This window comes from Tupaia chinensis, unplaced genomic scaffold (assembly GCF_000334495.1).
Source record: "Tupaia chinensis unplaced genomic scaffold, TupChi_1.0 Scaffold000044_1, whole genome shotgun sequence".
In the NCBI taxonomy this organism is placed as follows: domain Eukaryota; kingdom Metazoa; phylum Chordata; class Mammalia; order Scandentia; family Tupaiidae; genus Tupaia; species Tupaia belangeri.
The window spans coordinates 2458190-2476542 of record NW_006159500.1 but is presented as its reverse complement, the minus strand read 5'-3'; the positions used below and the strand labels follow the sequence as shown (position 1 = coordinate 2476542).

The 18353-nt window shown below is 40.7% G+C and overlaps 1 protein-coding gene across 3 annotated transcripts in view; it reads left to right on the top strand.

The window, feature by feature from the left end:
* The window catches only part of NAPEPLD (N-acyl phosphatidylethanolamine phospholipase D), an 88933-nt gene that overhangs the window by 46314 nt on the left and 24266 nt on the right, over positions 1–18353 (top strand). Inside the window, exon 1 of one of the 3 annotated variants that reach the window (XM_006140784.3) lies at positions 111–310. The exons of 1 other annotated variant lie outside the window; for it this stretch is intronic. The gene's annotated coding sequence lies outside the window, so the exon portion shown is untranslated. Of the gene's footprint in view, positions 1–110; positions 311–358; positions 446–18353 lie in introns of those variants that run through there. One more of the 3 variants, XM_027773376.1, reaches the window with a different exon arrangement.

Genomic DNA, 18353 nt, shown 5'->3' with positions numbered 1-18353 from the left:
AGGAGAGGAGCCCGCGGGAACGCGCGCGCCCGCCCGCCCCCGGCCCAAGGTGAGTCCGCGCTCCCGAGCCGTCCCCCGCCCCTCCGCCGCGCGCGCACGCGCCTCGGAAGCCGGAGCGCGTCGGAGCGCGCCGGAGTGCCCTGGAGCTCCGCGCTCGCTCTGGGGCCTCGCCGGAGGCGGTTTCCTCCTCGCCGGCTTCGCGGGTTTCCTCCTTCGCCAGCTCCTTGCTGCTTCCTCTCGGTCCCTGGGCTCAGAGTCCGCACGCGCCGGCCTGGAGCCGTTTGGACGCCTTCGCGAAGCGGAGCGGACAGTGAGTGGGTCTCCGGGGCCCCATGCGCCTGGTCCTGGAGATGCCGCACTTCTGAGTGGCTGGGTTGCGTTTGAATTCCCGCACGTCTGCAAGTGGCGGAACCCGCATCTCCGAAGCTGCCTTGGTTGAGATTCAGTGTGTTTTATTTTTCCTTCTTGGTAGAACAGCCGTCTCTGGGATTTAAGATCCCGTCTTTCCTGCAGATTGCCAGGGTGCACCTTCCCTGATTGGAATGTATGTGGCTGGATTTTCTTTAGGTTGTCTGGGAATGACAACTTCCTCAGAGTAACTTATTTCTACATCATTTATAATATTTATCTTCTAAAGAGCCATTCCAATAGGTTTCTCCCCCTTTGTCTTGAAATAAGTATACTTACTTGACCATGTAATGGAAATGTACAGAAAAAAAAAAATAGGGGAAGGTTGGGAGGGGTGGTGGATAGACGCGCTTTCTTAAGTTTTCTCTTCTGCAGTTGTCTTCTTAAACGACAGGCTTTTCTTTTTCCCTTTTTTTTTTTTTTTTTTTTTTTTTGCTAGAACTCCATATGGTCCTGGTAGTTGAGGTAAATAGGCTTCCTCAGGCTCCAGGGTTTGTTGTATTACACCACCTCAGGTAAACCCAGAAAATATGAAGGGAATAAGAAAAGTTAACTGCCTTTTGAAAAGTCATTTAGTTCTTATCTTTGGCTTTACTCTAAGTTGTTCTGTATATTATGTAATAGGACTCACCTGGGTTGGCTTTGGCTTGGCATGGAGTCGTTATTTGATAATTCTGACTAGATCATTCAGAAAGTCATTCCTGAGATACATTTTCTTGAAATTAAGAAATTTTATCTTTGATAAGAAATGAAAGTCTAACCGTTGCATTTCTGTTTTCAGTTACATTGGTTATGATTTCTCTGCAGACATCAAGGGTTTAGAAAGAAGTTATGTAATCTTTAAAAAGAAAAGATTACCAATATCCCACAGTAGTGGTTTTCTTGCAAGGAAATAGGTCTGTTAAAGAAGAAATTTAGGACAAGTGTACTTAAAATAAGAATATGAGAGAGATTGAGGGGTTAAAACTGTTTTAAGTCAATTGAAAATGCGGTCAAGATTACGAGAGGTTTTGTTAACATTCTGGAAGCTTTCTTGCTCTTAGAATTTTAAGTCTCCAAGAGACGAAATGCTTAGTGTATTTCTCATGTTCTGATTTTCACTCACAATTCTGAATTATGCTGTACAGATTCTACACTAAAATTTACTTTTTAAGTTAGTCAAGTAATAACTATATGAAGGACTTTTTTTTTTTTTTTTTTTTGGAGAGATTTTCACTGTAGGGCGCGTGCGCTCGCCAGACAGACAGAGAGAGACATAGAGACAGAAAGCGAGAAATCACCCCCCAGGGGGGATGGTCATGCCGCAATCCCTTCTCCTCCATTCTCCTCTCGGGATCTTGGGCATGCATGCACACGCGCCCGGTGTGAGTTTTAAGCCACCGGGTCCGGGACATGAACCGCGGTCGACTACGTGGGAGTTCAGCGACATAGCCATTATGCTAACTACTGGTTCCCATGAAGGACATTTTAACATAATTATTACATCATAAGGTTTTGGTTATGTATTAGTTGATATAGTCACTCTTATAAGTTTATGTTAGAGGGACATTATGTTACTTTGGGGTATTTGTGAGTTTGGAAATCTGAGGGGATTTATATGAACACTAAGTCTCTTTAAAAAAGTAACATTTGCCTTTAATTTTGTTGTTTTGTTTTCAGTTTATTTTTTCCTTACTTTTTTGTAGTGCTACATAGCTGTGGATATAGTGGGTTTTTCCATTCCTTTCTACTCTCTTTATGTAAATAAGAATATGTTTATAGAGCTGGAGGGCTGTGTTGATCTGGGCATTTTAGGTTGAAATGCATATGAGTGAAAAGTGTTTTCACTGAATATTATTAAGGAAATGAACTGTGCACATAATCATGAAAGAACACTTTTTTTGCTGGAGGCCTGTGAAGTCATTCATAAAAGTTGAATTAAAAAAAAAAATCATGTGATTTCCAGCATAAAGTTCAAGTAGTATCTCATTCTATCTTATATAATACTAAAGAGTTGTACCTGTCTGCAATTAATAGTGCTTTTCTTGTCTTTTGAATTTAATAACTATTTATTGTCTATTTAAGTATTTTTAAAAAGAATTCCTTTATTTAACTTTATTTATTTATTTATTTATGCATGCCAGAGAGGGACAGAGTGAGGTGGGGGGGCGGGGGGAGAGAGAGAGAGAGAGAGAGAGGGAGGGAGAAAGAGAAAGAGAAAGAAAGAGGGAAAGTGAGAAAGCAAGCTGCCAGGTTTGGGATTCGAACTGAGGTTGGTTTAGTTAAGGAGTCCTGCACCCTTAACCACCACGCCACTTGCCACCCTGGCTATGTAAGTATTTTATTAACAAACTTTTTCTGCAGATTATATATAAATTCATCTAACTCCAGGAACTGTTTTATGTCCCAGAAAGCCTTCTGCCAAGTCAGCTGGTTATACCTTAGCATTTACAAAGCTCTTTCAAGTTTTTTTAATATATATTTATGTTTAGTTTGATTTTACAGACTTGAAATATTTGAGATAATTAGCCCCATTCTACCGAATGGAAATAATAATAGGAAACTGAAAGCCTGGGTGCCTTAGCTCAGCAGCCCTGGCTTTCAGCAAAATATATACACTGCTGACTCTTGTGTCACCAGGGGACCAATGAAGCCAAGGTGCGATGGTGTGGATCAGCAAGCTCTGGTCAGCAATGTGTTCAGGGAATTGGCTGCGAATGGTCAGTACCATTGGCTGGAGGCAGAAGGCTAGCATATACATGGGTCAGCGTAATTCAAAAGACTGATCGCAAAACAACTCATTTTGTGCCTGCTATCTTGAACAATTCCTCTTTCCCCTTGCAGGCAACAGATTCTTGTGTTTATCTAATTTAGGTGCCTTCCCAGGTTAAGGGACAGTTTTACATTGATTGAACAATGAATGCCTGTAGACCGCTGCGTGATTTTATAATCTCAGTTATGAGAATAGAGTTACAAGAGTAAAGAAGCACCAGTCTTTTTCGTTGTTACTAGCACTCCTTAAACTGGTCACCTACTTGTTTATTTTGCTTACAGGGTCCTGATCTGAGGACAATTGGATGACAGCAGTAGTAATTTGTTTCAAAAGTCCTTGTCCTTTATAGGTCCTTCAGACTACAAAGATGCTTGTTACTTTTTGAAGTTATTATGTTCATTTGTTTGGTTTGTTGAAAGCTCATGAGAAGCTCTCTGTATGTTATGAACATATATATGTGTATACATGTTATGTGTATTTTTATATATAGATGTGTGTGTGTATGTATATATGTATGTGTATATATATATATATATATAGGAACTGTGAAAAGTTTGTGGAAAATGGAATTGAAATTTATTTTGGTGCCAAAAAAATAGAAATCCATGCATAGGTTTTTGGTTTTTTTTTTTGCGTCAGTGGGCATGTGCAGTTGTCTGATGATAGAGAGAATGAGAAAGAGAGAGAGAGAGAGAGAGAGAGAGAGCACCAATGGAGTGTGTTCATACCACAGTCTCTTTCCAGTTCTCCATATTGTCAGAATTTTGGGCTCTCACACATGTGCCTGGCATTCTTTTTTTTTTTTTTCAAACTATGGGGACCATTGGGGATTTGGCCCCCAATGCACGTGGGATCTGGCTCCCAATGCACATTTGTTAACTGCTGCACCATGGGGCTAGCCCATAGATTTTTCATCATACACATTTTTCACATACTTTGTGTGTGTATTGGAGGGGATTCCTTCTAGAATGTTGTGCTATTGTATGGTTACAGTGACTAGTGAAAGCTTTAAAGAGTTTCTAGATTCCAATTTCTTTTTCTAAACTTGAGACCAGCTGAATAAAATACCCCACATAAGCTGAAATGTGTCATTTATCTTTCCAAGTTGACTATATGCTCTTTTTTTTTAGTTTTTTTTTTTTTTTTAAAGTTTCCTTTGTTATAGGGCACATGGGCTTGCCAGAAGCGGGGGACAGAGAGGGAGAGAGAGAGAAGAAAGTGAGCAATTCCCTCCCCCCGCCAAGGGAAATAGCTACACTACAGTCTCTTCTCTTCCATTCTCCTTTCGGGATTTTTAACACACGTGCTCACCCATCCCACCCAGCATTATTTCCAAGTTATCCAATCTAAGACTAGAACCATGAAACTGACCATGTGGAATCCAGTGCCTTAACCTCCCCACCACCTGCTAACCTGACCATATGCTGTTTGGTTCTAAGTGTCTGTAAGCATAGTGAAAGCGAGAGCATGGTTAATAGTCCAGGCTCTGTCACCAGCCAGAGCTGGGTCCTTGGAACAGTCATAACACCCTGGCCTGAACATACTTCATCTGTAAAGGGGTCACACAAATGATGACTTTTGTCATGAAATATTCAAGTTGGACAGGACCTTAGAAGCTGTGTACCCAGTCCTGCCACTATAGTTTACAGACTACCTGTTTCTACCCTCACAAAGGTTTGGCTGTCATACTGTGAAACCAAAACGTCAAACTTAGGCTTTCCATCATTTCATAGAGATGAGATACTTTAAAGCTCTTGGGTGAAAGCTGATTTCTTTCTCAACTTTCCCCCATACAATGTTTCAGTTTTATATGTAGACTAATTGTCCCTTGAATATAAATGTATGTGAGCTATTTGGAGCCTGTTTTTTGTTTTTTTTTTAACTGAGTGAATGTTAAGGCTGGTGTACATTTGAATATTAGCACAGTGATGAATTTGACCTCCTAACTTTTGATATTCTCAGCAGCATTCTCTTGGTTAAGCATGATTATGTAGCGCTTTATATTGATCATTTATTTTTGCTTAGCTTCCAACTATCTTACCATCATGCTTCATAATGCTTCATCTCTAATTTAGTATAAACTATCCACACTTGTTTTTGTTGAAGATGTAACTGTGCATTTATAGAATGATTGACCTCCCAGGTTTTCCCAGGATAGAGGGGGTTTGCAGTACTCTGGGAAACCTCCAGACAAACCAGATGTGTTGGTTCCCCTACCTGAAGATATTTCTTTCTATGGCTTGACCAGTAATTTTTTGCAGTGGAAGGATAAAATGCTAGGTGCTTATATGTTGGATGAATTCAAATAACTTTTCAAAGCAATAGCAATATTGAATATAAATAAAAATGTATAATATAAATACCAACTTTTTGTTGGTAGTTTTTTTTCTGTGAAGACTTTAAATTAGAATAATCGAGATAGTAAATAAAATAATTATGTAATTTGAAACTTTCTCCACATAAAATTAAAAGGGCAATTATACTTATAAGGGAACTAGTATTTATTCAGTGTCTACTAAGTGCTCTTTACTTCGGAAAGGAAAAAAGAAGAAAGCATATTGAAGTCAAAAAAGGGTAGACTTGTCAGTGAAACCCTATTTGTTAGTTTAATACTATTAATGGCTACTTTAGAACCTAGATATATGCTCAAGATAAATTGATTTTTTCTTATAGATCTAGCAAGATCAGTGGAAAGAACATGGGCTTTGGCATCTGATCAACCTGAATACTGGATCACGAGATCCAACTCTTAGCAGCTTTTTGACTTTATGTAAGCTATTAAACTCCGAAAATCTGTTATGTCACTTGTAACACGAGGATAATAATTCTACCTTGTAATGTACCTTGTAGAGTGTTATGTGGATTAAATGAGATAATGTGTGTGTGTGTGTGTGTGTGTGTATACATATGTATACACACGTATATATACACAAAAGGGTTGGTACATAGTAAGTACTTAACAAATGATAGCAATTCTGTGTACCCATGTTTATATTAGGAAAGCTGTGTTTTGGGATATTATTTCTGCAGTGTTTTTATAGCTCCCTTAAACAACGGTTATGGTAATTGTTATCACAGTTAGGATCAGCTTAGGGTTATTTGAACGCGTGCTCAAGTATGTTCCTCCCACACTTGAAAGAAGTACAGAGTTGAACAATTCAGGCTTGGTATGGTGGCCCTGGAAGCCCTCCTTGCTCTCTTCTGTGACATTCCTAGGACGTGGTCCTCATCCTCCTGGCTCAAGATGGTTCCAGAGGGACCAGCAGTTCAGCGTAATGGCTGTGTTGCTGAACTCCCGTGTAGCCAACCGTGGTTCGAGTCCCAGACCCAGTGCCTTAAACTCACGCTGGGCACGTGTGTGTGTGCATGCCCAAGATCCTGAGAGAAGAATGGAGGAGAAGGGATTGCAGCGTGGCCATCCCCCCCGGGGGGTGATTTCTTACTTTCTATCTCTCTGTCTCTCTCTTTCTGCTGAGCGCATGCGCCCTATAGCAAAAACCTCCCCCCCCCCAATAAAAAAGATGGTTCCAGGCAACAGGATGCAGGGAGACTCGAGAGTGCTTTTTTCCTTCGAGAAAACTCCGGGAAGTACCATAAGAGACTTCTGCTTGTATCACATTGCTCAGAACATCAGCAACATGGCTATCTTTAGCTGGAAGTCTGGGAAATGTAGTCATTCAGCTGTGCATTGTTGCCCTAAGAAAAACAGGGGTTCTGTTACTGAGGAGAAAGGGAAGAGCCAGATTTTATGCTGGTGTCTTCTAGTCTTTATCATGGTTGCTACTTTACAACTAGAATTCAGCTCTTCAACCATTCCCTAAATCTTCTCAGTTTTTGTATTAATTTGCAGAGTTGGTAAGGATGCCCTCTGCTGACTTTTATCTCTCTGTCCTTTGGTTACTTTTGCTTCTTTTATTTGATTCTCAGCAGATTTGTTTTCAAAAACTGTTAACTGTGTCCCAGTGAAGAGTGGTTAGGAGCTTAAGCTCCTGATTTTTATTTATTCATTCCATCCTTATTTATTGAGCAGTCATTATGTACAGGTTGCTGTGTGTTATTGTAGACAGTGCGAATCATTACTGACTGTATCTCTGTTTTTTGCTTTTTGTTTTCGGCTTGGGTTTCTGGGTACACAGAGATGAATTGGTGACTCAGATTGAATACAATAGATCAATTGTGATCCATGAAACTTTTTACCTGGTGGTATACTCTTCCCAGTCCTAGCACTATGTAGCAATCTTAGGATTATACTACCTTTCTTACTTGACGTAGAGTACAGGTAGGTTGTGAAACCTCTATAGTAGGCCACTATGAGGCTAACGTACATGTTAGGGTACGAGAAAGTCCTTTGGGGCCTTCCTAAATGCCTGGTCTACCTTTGTATTGATAACTAATGTTTAAAGTAAAGTATTCAACCCTACTTATGTACCAGAATCATTCACAGAGCCTTTAAAAACTGCCTGGGTAAATCTACCACCTCCCCTACCCCCCATCCCAGGTTTTGATTCAGTAGCCTTAAGTGTAGTTTAAAAATTTCACAGTACTGTCATTTGAGTCAAAGCGGATGAATGCGGAAGACATAATGCTAAGTGAAGTGAGCTGGACTTGGAAAGACACACCCTGTATATCACCGCTCAGTATGTACCAAATGACTGAACTCCATAGCAGAAATGGAAAGATCTGAGGAAATGGTCATGGAGAGGATAAGTGTGGATGCCAGAGACTGTAAGAGAAGGGAGTCCATGGGAGAGGATGGGTAGGAGGGACAAAGGGACAAAACGGATAACAGACAAACAAATGTCAAGTTCTCAGTTGGAAATTATGTATCTAGTAACATCCTTGATTTGACTGTGATGCCCTACATACATACTTTGAAAAATCATGTTGTGAGTTTTAAAGATGTATAACAGTGGAATGTCTTTTAAAAATACTGTGTTAATAAAAATAAACAAAGAAACAGAAACAAAATAAAACTTCACAGGTAACTATATGCAGCCAGCCTGGAGAATCACAGATTTAAGGCTTCATACCCAACTGTGTTTGCACATTGGATCCTTATCAGTCACATGTTACAGATCAGATCCTCCCCTTTTTTTTAAAGCCCAGTATTTAATGAATAAATAAACTAATAAACAAACCAGTTGAGTCTCTTTCTCCTCCAGAAGCCCAAGGATTTTTTTATTTTGTGTATTTACTATTTTTCTCTAGAGACAAGGTCCCTAATGAAGATAGGCACAGGGATCTACAGTAAAAGGTCGCAGAAAGCATCACCAAAGCCCAGCTGAAAGGCTCTGCACCAGCCAACTCTGGCTACTTTAGAAGGGAGACTTTTTAAATGTTGGACATGCATGACTCAGATGAATGTGAACTAATTGCTACATGCGACTAATGCACAGGTAGCAATGCACAGCCTGAAGGCCTCATTAAATCACAGGTTACTTGCCAAGATATTTTTCTAAGGAAACTAATCTTCAGGAAAGTAGGACTCCAGAGAGCAGAGATAGTGAGGAGGCTGGTTAATTAAGTCAGAGGCCAAGATAATAATCCTACCCCCAAAGGAGGGTCTTTTTCAACTCTGGCACTCTGGAAGTGGTTCTTATCTCTTCATATATCTTCTTACCTGTCACTCGCAGCCCCAGTTCTAATAAGGAAAAAAAAATCACTGTTTTGATTTAAAATTTAAAAAATTATAGTAAGGACTTTGGCTTGTCTTACTTGCCATTTCTTTGAATGGCTTATTCTTGTAGTTTTCATCCAGGCAGTTTGCCGTTTTTCGATGGATTGGTGATAGAATGTACTCTTATGTATCATATGTCGTTATTTTTCCCAGTTTGTGTTTCATTCTTACGTTTTGGTGATTGTAGCCCCAGTCAGAAGTAAATATTTTATTTATTCATATGTTTTAATTTTTTATTTTAGGTTTTCTGATCTTTCACATTAAGTAAAAAAGCCTCCTCTGTGCCAAACATATAAAAATATCTACCCATAAAAAATTAAAACATGGGGGGCGGATGGGAGGTGGCGTGATGGTTAAGGATGCTGGACTCCCACATGGCTACCCCAGACCTGATGGCTTGCTTTCTCACTTTCCCTCTCTCTCTTACTCTGTTTCTCTCTGGTCAAATTAAAACAAATAAAGTTAAATAAAATTATTTTTAAAAAATACACCTATATTTTTTCTTTTTAACAAATTTGCTGTAGAATGGGTGCTCACCAGAGAGAGAGAAAGGAGTGAGAGCATGTCCCAGGGCAGGTGGCCGTATGGCCATGCTATATAATCCCTTCTCCATTTTCCTGTGGAATTTTGGGCACACACTTACATGCCTCTGGTGTGGTTTCCAGTCCACTAGATATGGACTAATGCCTTGTAGTTGGCCATATGGGATCCAGCCACTTGAACCACTTGCCACTGGCTGGCTCCACGAATATTTTCTACCTTCCCGTACTTTTTTTTTTTTTTTTTGGTTTAAATTTTTGTCTATTTGGAATTCTTTGTTGTGAAAATTAGGAAAAATTCAAGTTTTATCTTTTTCCAAGTCATTAGGAAAACTCTGTAGCGGCAGCATTTTACATAGTGAAATGATACATAGTTAACATCAATTCGTTTGTTACAGTATCAGAAGTGTGATAAAGCTACAAAATAGCAGTGGATCATACTCAATAGCATAATCCAATAAAATGTGTGTACATATATGACTTTAATGTAATATTCATATGTATTCATATAAACGTTAATAAGTAAAACGGACAGAGTTTATCCTTTCTTGACACATTTCTTTGACCAGGATAGCAAAAGAAGGTGGGAGGAACTCTGAGATTACCAGAATCACTGGCATAAGTGAAGCAAGACACGGAAATGCTTTAGGGGTAAATTGGGTACTCATTATTTATCCATGGCTGGTCTTCTTTGCTTGTTGTGCCTGTTCTTATTGTGGACATTTTTTTCTTTGAGCAAAAGAACTTTGTTAACTGAGGCTTCAAGCCCTGGGGAGCATGTTGGGTCTTAATATAACCATCGTTTGTATCTGCAGCTTGCAGTCTGCTCTTTGAGGGCAGTTGGGGAGATGAAGGGGGCAAGGTGGAGAGGATTATTATTTTCAGAACCAGGAGGCTGCTGTGTTTGTGAGTGCCTTCTGCTGAAACCAGGACAGTTGGTGAGGCCATAAGGAGGCCAGGAAAACCAGGCTTATTCAAATATTAAGAACTAAAACACATTCCAGAGTTTTTTCTCTTTTGGGTTATTCATGTTATTGCCCTTAACTCTCATAGTTCATTAATGTAAAAATTTTAAAATGGCATTTACCATTATTAAACAGTGTTTAGAATATAACAAAACAGTGTCTTACAGTTATTGAGGGCTTCCTGTGTGCCAGATACTGGGCTACGAATTATAAAGCTAAAGCCTAGGAAAGGGTGTCAGGGTAGAGTTGAGAAGTATTTATTTTTAAATCTAGTTTTATGGTTTTCTATGCACTTCCTGCTAGTCTTTTTTTTTTTTTTTTTTTTTTTTTTTTTTTTTTTTTAAGTTCTTGCCTTAGGGTGTGTGCACTTGCCAGTGAGAGAGACAGGAGGAAAGTGAGAAATCACCCCCTAGTGGGGATGGCCACACAGTAGTCCCTTTTCCCCCATTCTCCTCTTGGGATTTTGGGGATGCATGCACACACATGCACCTGGCATGATTTTCAAGCTACTAGGTCTACTAGGCAGCTGGCCATGCAGAATCCAGCCGCCCTAACCACCATGCCCCCGGCTTGGCCTCCAGATTATTAGAATTTTAGAGGTGGAAGAGATCTTAGAAGTATGGCCCTCTCGTTTTATAGATGAAGGACAATTTAGGTACTATGAAGACTTTTTTTTGGAGAGGGTTTTGCTATAGGGCATGTGCGCTCACCAGAAAGGTAGAGAGATACAGAGACAGAAAGGGAGAAATCACCCTCTGAGGGAATAGCCATGCTGCAATCCCTTCTCCTCCATTCTCCTCTCGGGATTTTGGGCACGCATGCACACGCACCCGGTGTGAGTTTAAGCCACTGGGTCTGGGGCTCGAACCGTGGTCGACTACATGGGAGTCCAGCGACATAGCCATTATGCCAACTGCTGGTTCCAGTACTATTAAGACTTTTTAAAGGCTATAAAATTTAGTACAGTGAATGTGGGAACTAGAACTAAAGAAAGAAGTAAACAGTGCTCCTTTTTCCTCTTTCTTTTTTCTTTCTTTTTTTTTTTTTGGAGAGGTTTTCTCTATAGGGCGCGTGCGCTCACCAGACAGACAGAGAGAGACATAAGAGACAGAAAGCGAGAAATCACCCCCCAGGGGAGATGGTCACGCCGCAATCCCTTCTCCTCCATTCGCCTCTCGGGATCTTGGGCACGCACGCACACGCGCCCGGCATGAGTTTTAAGCCACCGGGTCCGGGACACGAACCGCGGTCAACTACGTGAGAGTCCAGTGACATAGCCATTATGCTAACTGCTGGTTCCCTATTTTTTCTTTCTACTCAAGAGCTATGGAGGCCTATGTTTCTCCATCGTTCTTCTTTCTTTTTTGTTCGTTTCTTTCTTTCATGAGTGAGAAAGACAGAGACAGACAGATAGACAATACCCTAACAGGGTCCTCATGTCTTGACCTACCCTAAGCTGTAGCCTGCACTGGTTTGTGGGCACACTTCTGCCTGGTTGTACCCAGGAAGGTCTAGATTTGACTCAGGAGCCCTTTCACATGGGTTTGCCTCACACAGCACAGAGTAGCATGTTTTACTGCTGCTCCACCATCTGGCCCCTCCATTGCTTTTCTTTATGGGTTATGCTTTATACAGGAAGCTTTTCTTTTTGTGTAATTGATTATGAGACAGACAACCAAGAAAGAACAGCCACATTTTGGAAGCGTTTTGTTGTCTTTGTTAAATTGTGGCTTAAAAAGTAGGGTAATTTCGAGTTCCTCAGTCATGAACTTAATCTTTTTTCCTCTTCATTCTCCCCCCCAAACCTTTTCAGTTAAGTAATTCTGTATCATTAAGGTACTATTGAACATCATATTCTGTATATCATTCTGGTATTATATCAGAAGTGAATCTGCATATTGTGTTTGGTATTATTTTTAAGATATTATTAAAGAGGAGAGACTAGCAGATGGCATAGCAGTTATATCGCTGGGCTCGTACACGGCCAGCCATGGTTTGAGTCCCAGGCCTGGTGGCTTGAAAATCACACTGTGTGTGTGTATGTGTGTGTGTGTGTGTGTGTGTGTGTGTGTGTGTTTGTTTGTCCAAGATCCCAGGAGAAGAATGGAGGAGAAGGAATTGCAGCATGGTCATCCCCTCTTGGCGGGTGATTTCTCATTTTCCCTTTCACTGTCTCTGTCTCTTCCTCCAGTGAATGTATATGTTCCGAGGCAAAAACCACTAAAAAAAATAGAAAAAGGATATTAAAGAGGAAATGGCTACATCATGCTAGTAACGTTTTTTAAAATTTTAGTTAACTTTATTTATTTTAATTTGAACAGAGAGGGACAGAATGAGAGAGTTTTTTGGAGAGGTTTTCTCTATAGGGCGCGTGCGCTCACCAGACAGACAGAGAGAGACATAAGAGACAGAAAGCGAGAAATCACCCCCCAGGGGAGATGGTCACGCCGCAATCCCTTCTCCTCCATTCGCCTCTCGGGATCTTGGGCACGCACGCACACGCGCCCGGCATGAGTTTTAAGCCACCGGGTCCGGGACACGAACCGCGGTCAACTACGTGAGAGTCCAGTGACATAGCCATTATGCTAACTGCTGGTTCCCTATTTTTTCTTTCTACTCAAGAGCTATGGAGGCCTATGTTTCTCCATCGTTCTTCTTTCTTTTTTGTTCGTTTCTTTCTTTCATGAGTGAGAAAGACAGAGACAGACAGATAGACAATACCCTAACAGGGTCCTCATGTCTTGACCTACCCTAAGCTGTAGCCTGCACTGGTTTGTGGGCACACTTCTGCCTGGTTGTACCCAGGAAGGTCTAGATTTGACTCAGGAGCCCTTTCACATGGGTTTGCCTCACACAGCACAGAGTAGCATGTTTTACTGCTGCTCCACCATCTGGCCCCTCCATTGCTTTTCTTTATGGGTTATGCTTTATACAGGAAGCTTTTCTTTTTGTGTAATTGATTATGAGACAGACAACCAAGAAAGAACAGCCACATTTTGGAAGCGTTTTGTTGTCTTTGTTAAATTGTGGCTTAAAAAGTAGGGTAATTTCGAGTTCCTCAGTCATGAACTTAATCTTTTTTCCTCTTCATTCTCCCCCCCAAACCTTTTCAGTTAAGTAATTCTGTATCATTAAGGTACTATTGAACATCATATTCTGTATATCATTCTGGTATTATATCAGAAGTGAATCTGCATATTGTGTTTGGTATTATTTTTAAGATATTATTAAAGAGGAGAGACTAGCAGATGGCATAGCAGTTATATCGCTGGGCTCGTACACGGCCAGCCATGGTTTGAGTCCCAGGCCTGGTGGCTTGAAAATCACACTGTGTGTGTGTATGTGTGTGTGTGTGTGTGTGTGTGTGTGTGTGTGTTTGTTTGTCCAAGATCCCAGGAGAAGAATGGAGGAGAAGGAATTGCAGCATGGTCATCCCCTCTTGGCGGGTGATTTCTCATTTTCCCTTTCACTGTCTCTGTCTCTTCCTCCAGTGAATGTATATGTTCCGAGGCAAAAACCACTAAAAAAAATAGAAAAAGGATATTAAAGAGGAAATGGCTACATCATGCTAGTAACGTTTTTTAAAATTTTAGTTAACTTTATTTATTTTAATTTGAACAGAGAGGGACAGAATGAGAGAGAGAGAAAGAGAGAGAGAGGGAGAGAAAGAGAAAGTGAGAAAGCAAGCCACCAGGTCTGGGACTTGAACTGTGGTTGGCCGTGTGGGAGTCCAGAGCCCTTAACCACCATGCCACCTGCTGGCCCCTCAATAAATTTTTTATGCATGTTTTCTAAATTTGGTGTAAGATGATATTTTAATTTGATTATCCTAAGGATTCTAGTCCTGAACTGTAAATGGTTCATGTACCTCCTATTTGAACAGAATCCCAACCTGAAAAGCAACTCAGTTGGATTAAAAGTCCTGGTTATCATATGTTTTTTTTTTTACTCTTTCACTGAACATAATAATAATAACAATTTGCATTTGTACAGTACTTCGGAGAACTAACCCATGTTGTCATTTTCTCTTATACTCCTTCAGGGAGATACTTAAGCATTATCATCTTTACTTAACAAATGAGTGAGTCCTAAGTTTAGAGAGGTTGAGTTCTTCCCAAGCTCACATCTCTAGTTAATGGTAGAACTGAGTTCTGCTTTCCTTACTCCCAACTAATGTTCTTTCTACTCTTAAGAAGATAAATAGCTTAATGACATATGTGGATTAATATATGTATGTGTATCTAAATGTGTATACATGTGTGTGTGTATATATATTTTTTTAGGTTTTTGCCTTAGGATGCATGTGCTTGCTGGACAGAGACAGAGAGAGGGAAAGTGAGAAATCATCCCCTAAGGGAGATGGCCATGCTGCAATTCCTTTTCCATACTCAGGATTTTGAGTATGCATGCACATGTGCCCGGCAAGATTTTCAAGCCACAAGTCTGGGACTCTGTCCGTGGTCAGCCATGTGGGAATCCAGTGTTGTAAGCACCATGCCACCTGTTGGCCCCTCTAAATGTGTATTATGTATACACATTAATTCTAATATATTTTTGAGTCAGTGATTGTTTTTTTTTTTTTTTTTTTTTTTTTTTGGAGAGATTTTCGCTGTAGGGCGCGTGCACTCGCCAGACAGAGAGAAACATTAGAGATAGAAAGCGAGAAATCACCCCCCAGGGGGGATGGCCACGCTGCAATCCCTTCTCCTCCATTCTCCTCTCGGGATCTTGGGCACGCACGCACACGCGCCCGGCGTGAGTTTTAAGCCACCGGGTCCGGGACGCGAACCACGGTCGACTATGTGGGAGTCCAGCGACATAGCCATTATGCTAACTGCTGGTTCCCAGTCAGTGATTGTTCTTGAAAGTTGACATAACTTATGTTTAGTGTGCTCCTAGGTACTGTATATTTACGCTTTCCGTTTTATTTGTTTTCTTTTAACTTTTTAGCAAAATGGGCTAGTAAGTCAGTAAAGTAAATTGAAAGTGAAAATCAGTACCAACAAGCAGTGCAGCCTTCTCCTGGTTTGTTGTATACATACCCCCCATAGAACATTTTTCCTTCATTATCCAGTGCCCTTCCCATGTTTGGGCATGTCTGACTCCCGCCAGTCTCAGCGTCTGTGGAAATTGACACTAGTCTCCCTGAAATGATACCAACAGTGAAGGATGGGAACAGTTCTATTTTATCTTACTGAAGTTCTTTGCAGGCTTTTCAGTGAATTAAAATAGTTTCATTAGCTGTGTAATCCATCATTTTGTTCAAAGGGCCCTACAATTTGATATGTATCAGGAGAGCATATAGAATTGTAAATTTAAATTTACAATTGTAAATTGTAGATTTAGAGCTACTGGAATAGTTCTGGATTCTTTCCAGATTTAATGTCTGCATCTTTGGTGTTATGTAATAGACATGCCTTCTCTAGAAATGATGACTTGTAACTTCATAATTTATGAATATGTTAAAATCTCAAACATATGTTATACTATTGTGATTTTTTTTTCTTTAACTTTTAAATGCTAAAATGGTGCATTCAGTTCTAGGCATTTGGCAAATCTTAAATGTCAAAGAAAGAAGGCATGAAACATTTGCTTTTGAAATAGAGAAGTCTTGTTTTTGAAAGCATTTTACCCATGAGTGCAGTTATTGAAGTAAAATATTTGTACTTGGCTGACTTTTCTTCCCCAAATGTCATGGCTCAGACCTCTTGTTAGTTGGAGGAATAAGGATAAGTCCTTTTTGTTATTAAATAGGCATTTAGTCAAATCTTCAAAGAAATGTGGAGAATGTACTTGATAACTACTAGATGGAATTTATGTTGTTCTTTTTGTAATAAATTGTTCTTTAAAAAAGAACTCTGCGAGACCAGCAGTTAGCGTAATGGCTATGTCGCTAGACTACCACATAGTCGACCGCAGTTCGAGTCCCAGACCCGGTGACTTAAAACTCACACCGGGCGCGTGTGTGTGCGTGCCCAAGATCCCAAGGGGAGAATGGAAGAGAAGGGATTGCAGTGTGGCCATCCCCCCGGGGGTTGATTTCTTGTTTTCTGTCTCTCTGTCTCTCTCTGTCTGTCTGACAAACGCACACGCCCTATGGCAAAAACCTCTCCAAAAAAAAAAAAAGAACTCTGTGACCAGCAGTTAACACAATGGCTATGTCACTGGACTTCCATGTAGTCGACTGCGGTTCGAGTCCTGGACCCGGTGGCTTCAACTCACGCCAGGTGCGTGTATGTGTGTGCCCAAGATCCCGAAAGGGGAAGGGATTGTGGCATGGCCATCCCCCTTGGGGGGTGATTTCTCGCTTTCTGTCTCTTGTCTTTCTGGCCAGCGCATGCCAGAAAGAGTTCTTTATTTTTACTTTTTTTTTTTTGGAGAGGTTTGCTATAGGGCGTGTGCACTCGCCAAAAAGACAGCGACAGAAAGTGAGATATCACCCCCCCCAGGGGGGATGGCCACACTGCAATCCCTTCTCCTCTATTCTCCTCTTGGGATCTTGGGCACGCATGCACATGCACCTGGTGTGAGTTTAAGCCACCGGATCCAGGACTTGAACATGGTAGTCCAGCGACATAGCCATTATGCCAACTGCTGGTCCCTTCAAAAGAACTTTTATAGTTTATATTTGTCAGTTGTTCAAGGGCTTTTTTTACATTTAAATTTGCATCTGGATTTTAGTTTTTTAATCCAGATTTAGCTCTTTTGTGTGTGTTTTAACTGGCTGCTGTTCACAGAGGGAAGAAAGGTCGGCAAATTAGTTATACTTAAGATTATATTTAATTACCAAGGATAATGTTTTTGCTTCTACTGCAACATACATATTTCCATACTTAGAATGCTGATTTCGTTAATTTCAAGAAGGATATTTTATTCACATTTTAGCACTACTGATATTAGGATATGTCATATAATACATGACCTAATTATAAATGAAAACATTTTTACTTTTTTTTCTGACACGTAACAGTGTGCCTTACAATTCATGGCATCTTAAATTGGATGGAAATCAGTATAATGGAAAGATCTTTACCAAGTTTTCAATCACTGTTTGAAATACAGTGTTTACAATTCATGTACACACATATCTACTTTCACTTGGTGGTGTTCTGAAATCAAGGCAAATGTTACATTTTTATTGTTAACTCTGGAGATAGCTACATGATAAGAGATAATTGGGAAATTTGCTGTATTTAATGAAGGAAACTCCAGTTTGACATGTTAAGGGGTTTGTCTGAGTTTGGAAAGCTCAGAGCTAGTTAATAGGACCAGACCTGTAGCCCGTTTCTCTTCATTTCTGGTTTTTCTATCATTTTATTTTTGGTGTTGAGGGATGATGAGCGCGTCGGGAGAGTGCTGCCGTATATCCAGTAGCAGAAGTGACGAGATTGATATTTGATGAGGGCCCTTCTCACACGACCTGCTCTTGGGCAAACTCCTGTGTCTCCATGGGTGGAGGCTCAGTTTCTGACCGGAGCACCTATTGGCAGAGCTTATCCTTTTGCACATCCACCACACAGACTTACAGTAGCTTTTCTTTTCTTTTTTTTTTTTTCCCCCCCAGTCCTTTTTCTCTAGAAGGACCAGTCTGGCCACAGTTCAGATTTGTATGTACTTGTGTTCCTTCCCATCCTTCACACACAGTGCATCCTGTGAAACAGTGCTTTACAGTACCATCATTTTCTGTTACGTGAACAGCTTTCATGGTAATATATAATCCTGTTGAATATGCATTTCCATGAACCCCTTTTCTCACCTTATGAATATTTAAAAATCAAGTGCAAAGGGGGACCAGCAGTTAGCGTAATGGCTATGTCGCTGGATTCCCATGTAGTCGACCGTGGTTCGCGTCCCAGACCCGGTGGCTTAAACTCATGCTGGGCGCGTGTGCGTGCGTGCCCAAGATCCCAAGAGGAGAATGGAGGAGAAGGGATTGCGGTGTGGCCATCCCCCCGGGGGGTGATTTCTCACTTTCTGTCTCTATGTCTCTCTTTGTCTGGCGAGCACACGCG